At 35.6% G+C, this 6,395-nt stretch overlaps 1 pseudogene across 1 annotated transcript; it reads left to right on the forward strand.

The window, feature by feature from the left end:
- The first annotated feature begins 5,480 nt into the window (after positions 1-5,480).
- Positions 5,481-6,195, forward strand: LOC308276106 (general transcription factor 3C polypeptide 6-like; annotated as a pseudogene). The gene has a single exon. The product of its transcript is annotated as a general transcription factor 3C polypeptide 6-like (transcript).
- Positions 6,196-6,395: the final 200 nt, after the last annotated feature.

Below are 6,395 nucleotides of genomic sequence, written 5' to 3' on the forward strand. Positions count from 1 at the left end.
AACACCTATGTTCAAACTGGCAGTCTGGTCATAATAAGTATATCCATTCTGACTGGTGAAAAAAAACCCTACTTCACACAAAAAGGGCTTCAGGTGAGGACAAAAGTTACTCTTTTTCTCAAATGTGGGAGAACTTTTTCCTGAAAAGACCAGTGAGGGAAGCATCAATTATTGCACTTACTATAATAATCTATTGTCTAAGGATAGACCCTATCATCAAATGCTAATGTCTTTCAGGTTTGACATTTTATTAATGGCCATTTTATACTCATTTGAGTCTGAACCTGCTTGACTTTCACAGAAAGTCCAATGTTTTACTAGATTCCTCAAGGAATTCTAAGAATTACAAGAAAGTCTGACGACCTGTCCCACCATCACCTGTCACCTCAGGTAAGCACCTTCTTCAGAGGACAGTACTGCTTTCTCTTCTTTATCACCTGCCTTCAAACCATAACTTGAGTTCTGCAGGTGACCTTTGCTGTACTTGGACTACATCATCTGAAGCAGAAAGAGAGCTTCCTCCAAACAATGGCTAAGACCAGCTATAAGAGTTTAAACTTCTTTATCAAAGGCTTCAAGATAATAGAAGGGACTTATAACAGAGAGAGACCTTGACACTGGTTATGAGATGTGAAAACTTCTGGATTAAGTGGGCTGTGCTTCCTATATAGCTATACCCTCAGTAAAAATACCTTAAACTTTGTCCTTCTGTTTGAAGTCCTGACCCTTCCATAACATCTCGAGTTCCATCAGTGGGCTGGGAAAGTAGTGCTCCTCATTCCGAGTCTCATATTCAGGTGGAAGTTTGCATGATAATCTGCAGACATACAGCTCTATTTACAGTGACAGATTTACATCATGAGACCTAACACATAAGCTACAGTCTCTCCATTAAAAAATAATATTAGGTAACATTTTCAATTGAGATAGTTAGAGGCCCCAGGATTAACATCCTAAGGGTATTATATCTGTTGATATAATCATTTATATTATATTATACATTACTTTATATAATTATTATATTATAAATTATTGGCATAATAATTTATATTATATATACTTTTTTGTTAGTACTAGGGATGGAACCCAGAGGCTTCCTACCTCTGTGCTACACTCCCAGGCCTATTTTATATTTTATTTGGAAACAGGGTCTCAATAAGTAGCTGAGGCTGGCTTCGAACCTGTGTGATTCACCATAAAGAAGAGCAAGATTATGTCACATACAGGGAAATGGAGGGAACTGGAGAACATTTTGCTAACTGAAATTAGTCAGTCACAAAAAAGTAAGAAATTGGATGCTCTCCCTATGGAAGCTAGAGAAAAAGCGGGTCATAGGAGGAACTCTAGACAAAAAAAAAAGAAAAAACATAGATGAGCATATAAGGTGATCTAACTGAGGGGGGAAGAGGATAATTCCCTAATGTACATGATATACATTCACAAACATAAAAGTCAACCACTAAGCCAAACATGAGAAGGATGGAGGGGGATGGGAATGCAGTGGGAATTGGGGAAGGGCTAAATGAGTGATGTGTGCATATATGTCTCTACCATCTTGTACTTCATTAAGATGTATGACTACAATATACCACTAAAAATTTTAAAATATAACAATGCAAAACCTTTTTAGTTGCCAAAAGTAATTCCATTATAGTGATATGCTACACATGATTGATTCATTCACTAATTGATGTACATTTGGAAATAGCACTCACTATTTATTAAAATAATAAAATACTGATGTGCACAATGATACGGCTGCCTCTTAAAACAATAGGACAAGCAAAGGAAGCCAGAGACAAAAGGCTACATCAGTGATTGCCTGGCACAAATGTTGGGTGGTTATGGAAATTGACTGTAATGCTACAGGAGGGAGATTTTGGGTGTAATAAAGGTTTGTGGGGTTTTTTTGGTGATACTGGGGTTCCCGGAAGCCCTCCTACCTCTGGGCTACACTCCCAGACCTATTTTATACTTTTTTTTTAATTTTTGGAAACAGGGTCTCTTAAGCCAGTGGGGCTGGCTTCGAACCAGCATGATCCTCTTGTCTCTGCCTCCCAAGCGGGGGGATTACAAGCGTGCACCACCATTCTGTAATAAAGGTTTTTTTGAAGGTTGAAAGTAGCAGATGTTTCATGACTGTAAACACTGAAACCCATGAGGTTTCATGACTATAAACAATGAAACACATAAAACTGTAAATTTAAAACAGGTGAACTTTTAAAGTACAATTATGTGCCACATAACAATGTTTCAATGACAAACAGCATATACAATGGTATACAGCCTAAGTCTGAAATAGGGTAGCCCACTGTATATATATAAGAGTAAGTGCATTCTATGATATTATATTGGTACAAGAGTGAAATTGCTTAACAATACATTTATCAGAATTAATCCTCATTATTAAAATATGCATGACTATTTAAATTATACTTCAGTAAAGCTATGTATGCATGTATAGGTACATCTACCCACACATATATATACACATACATACACAAACAGACGAGAAAGTTTTGAAGCAGTTATCTAAAACTGGGAATGAATAAAGAATAATTAAGAACCAGATAAGAAAGTAGAAGAAATTGAACGTGTCCACTAAAAGGTGCCCAGAGTTTTCTCTTAGAAACCTCGATATAGCCCACTGTTCTTGTGCACAACTTCAGTATTCAAAAACTACTGGAAACTGACTTGAACCCACTGATTGGAAAACTAAATCTGAGTTACTACTGGGCAACTTATATGTTATGATTATTTGGAAATTGCACTCCAAGATATTACTGTTTGTTTACAAGTTTGTGCTTCAGACTCCACTGTACAGTGTGTGATCTTTCTAAAGCCAAAAGAAGTCATATGCATAGCTGTTGTCAAAATTTTCACATAACAATTTTGTGTCTCTATCAATATAGAAATTCAGTAGCCTCCAAGACTGCAGAAGAGCTTTCCTGACACATATACCAGTGAGTGACTGAAGGTGTGCAATGTGTAGATAGTCTCTGACAATTCCAACTGGCAACACACACACACACACACACACACACACACACACACACACACCATCACCACCACCACCACCACCACCACACTATATGTATACATACATGCTTTTACTTACAAATCTTAAATAAATATAAAGGAATTGGATTCATGAGTTTAGTAGTGAAAAGTAGAGGGGAAATTATGATAAAAAGAGAAGAAATGGATAGAGGGATGACAATACAGTAGTACAGGCTGACATTCCAATAAACACTGTCATAGATCAGACCAAAGATGGTCCTCTGAAGAACTACAGGTGGCTCCTAAATTTCATAATGAGCAATGGTGTCATATGGGATAGCAAACTCACATTTTAACTCAATGAGAATTATGACTTAGTGTGTATCAATTATAATGATAACTGTATATATTACTGGCTTTGAATCTCCTTATTCCTTATCTGGTTTCTATTGCAGATTAAGTCTCCATAGTGAAGAATTAAATCTAGCACTTTCTACCACCATGAACAAGATCTTTTCTGCACTGTTCACTTTTACTTCAAGGAAACAGATTAGACTGAAAGGGGACAAATAAAACTGATGGGTGTAAAAAGAGCATAGTACAAAGGAAGCATATATATATCAAATCTAAAGAATTTGCTCCAGCCAATTAAAACCCAAATGTCCTTTGATGAGTCAGTTTCTCACCCAACACTATAGTTATCTTGTCCCGTGTTATTATTGTGCAGCTGAAATACAATAACAAGTGTTAAACTGTTTCTAGTATGTTTGTTTCTAGTATTTTTGTTTATCAGCTGCTTCTAGTATGCTTGTTTATCATTTTTATATACTTTTATTGGTGCATTGTAGTATCACATCCAATGTAGTTAAGACTGAGAGACATACATGCACACAACACTTGGTGAGCAGCCTCCCATCTCCCTCACTACTCCCTTTCCGTCCCCATACATGATACTGAGATTGGCATTGATAATTGTACATATGTGCAAAATGTCAATGAAAGTGTTTCCTTCATTAATTCTTCATTATTTTTAATAACTGCATTTTATGAATATATAAAATTCATTAAAATAATTCATAATTGTTAGTCATATTGTTTCTAGGTATATCTCTCATATGAATGATAGAATAAATTAATAAATATATATCAATTTTGTTTTTATCTAATTTCTTCCTTTAGAAAAATTAGAAAAGTAGAATTAAGAGTGCAAACTTTTAAAAATTCAGATCAACATTACTGAGGAAAATTTACATCATATAAAATGGGCAAGTTGTATGAATATAGATAGTATATGGAATTTTGACAAATATTTGCATCCGTATAACCACTATACAAGACATCTATAATCCACGTCTATAATCTTAATTATCTTGTTCCATTTCTCATTCAATTAGAATCTCACATTCTTGGTAAACACTGATCTGTTTTCTATCACTAACATTTATAATTATCTTTCTTAAATTTTCCATTAAATGGAACCATACAGTACCTACTGTTTTATGACTGTCTTCTTTTTCTCAACACACTTCTGAATTTTATATATGTTGTTATGTTTCTTATGAATCTGGTCCTTTTGCGAAAGAATATAAGTCCATTGAATAAATACATCATGATTTGTTTGTCTAACTATCTACTGATGAGTTTTTATGCGTGAAGCTGTAATGAACATTCATGTACGAGTCTTTGGGCAGGTATATACTTCCATTTCTCTCAAGAAGATACCAAAGAGTACAATTTTAAAATCATAGTAAATAACTTTATAGGAAACTAATTATTATCCAGAATAGTTGTATCACTTTACATTTTTCACCACCAATGTATGAGAATTTTATTGTATATGTATCTTCACCAAAATTTGGAATTATCATATTTTTAAAATGTTAGACGTTCAAATGAGTTTGTAGTACTTTGGTATAAGTTTTAATTTTTCTGTTGACTAAAGGTGACAAATATTTCATGTATTGATTGACCACTCATACCTTCTATCTTAAAATATCTTTGAAAACTCTCTGTATATGTAGAATCAGATTGTTTTCTTTGACTCTTTCAGTTTTCATATATTGTGGATACAAGAATTTTTTTTTTTTTTGTGGTACTGGGGTTTCTGGAAACCATTCTACCTCAGGGCTACACTCCCAGACCTATATTATTTATATTTTTATTTGGAAACAGGGTCTCTTAAGCCAGCAAGTCTGGCTTCGAACCTGCACCAGCCTCGATCCTCCTGTCTCTGCCTCCCAAGCATAGGGATTACAAGCATGCATCACCATGCCCGGCACAAGAATATTTTTAATGTAAGAAATCTGACTCCATTGACCTATAGCTTTCTTCTTCATAAATTTTAAATTGATTTTCAGATTGCAGAATTTTGACTGACAGGTAATAGACTCAAACAGATAAGCAAAGCTGCTGCCCGCACTTAGGATGGTGGCACCAGATGGGCCTGGCTAGTGCTGGAAACAACTGAGACACATGGGGCCATGGCAATGGCAGAGGAGTGGAGCTGTGAGGACGTAGGGAGAGTGGAAGAGGAGGAGGAGGAGGAGGAGGAGGAGGAGGAGGAGGAGGAAGAGGAAGAGGAAGAGGAAGAGCAGGAGTTTGTTCTGAATTATCAGGGATTATTGATTCAGACTTTTTCTCAAAATGTGAAAATAAATGCAAGATTTCAGGAATTGACACTGAAAGGCTCATTCTGCAGTTGGATAGCTATATCTTTGCTGGGGAATATGAAGATACTCTTGGAACCTATGTTATATTTGACGAAAATGTTGAACATGTGGATGCAGAAGGCATTAATATAACAGTGCTAAAATATAAATGTCACACCATGAAGAAACTCAGCATAAAAGAACTCTTCTGATATAAAAGAAGGAAGGAGAAGAAAACTTAGGTGGTGTAGAATGGCTACAAATGGAGGATAATGATTTCTCTTATAGACCCAACATGACTTGTAGTTTTCTGCATGAAAATGAAAATGAAGATGAAGTTGTAGCTCCGGCCTCAGTTAAATATTTGGAGCTGGAAGAACAAGAGATCCAGATGAAAGACAGTTCAGACCTGATCTACAAGCAGGAGAGGCCACTGTATTTGGATACTGAAGGTTCTGGTCCTCATCTTGATATCCCTTCTTCTGAGACAGAAGGTTCTGCTTTTATGGAAACTCAAGATACTGCCTTAGAAATCACTTCTAGATAAAATGTTTCTTGTAATAACTATTCATGAACTTTTAAAAGACCTTTTATATAAAACAGTCGATTTGATGGATGTGGTAGTACACAGATGTAACCCTAATACTTAGGCAGCTGTGAGAGAGAATAGCAGCTTTGAAGCTAGCTTAGGCAACTTAGTGAAGCCCTCTGCAACTTAGTGAGACCCTGTTTCCAAATAAGAAATAA

This window comes from Muscardinus avellanarius, assembly GCF_963383645.1.
Source record: "Muscardinus avellanarius genome assembly, chromosome: 17".
Classification (NCBI taxonomy): Eukaryota; Metazoa; Chordata; class Mammalia; order Rodentia; family Gliridae; genus Muscardinus; species Muscardinus avellanarius.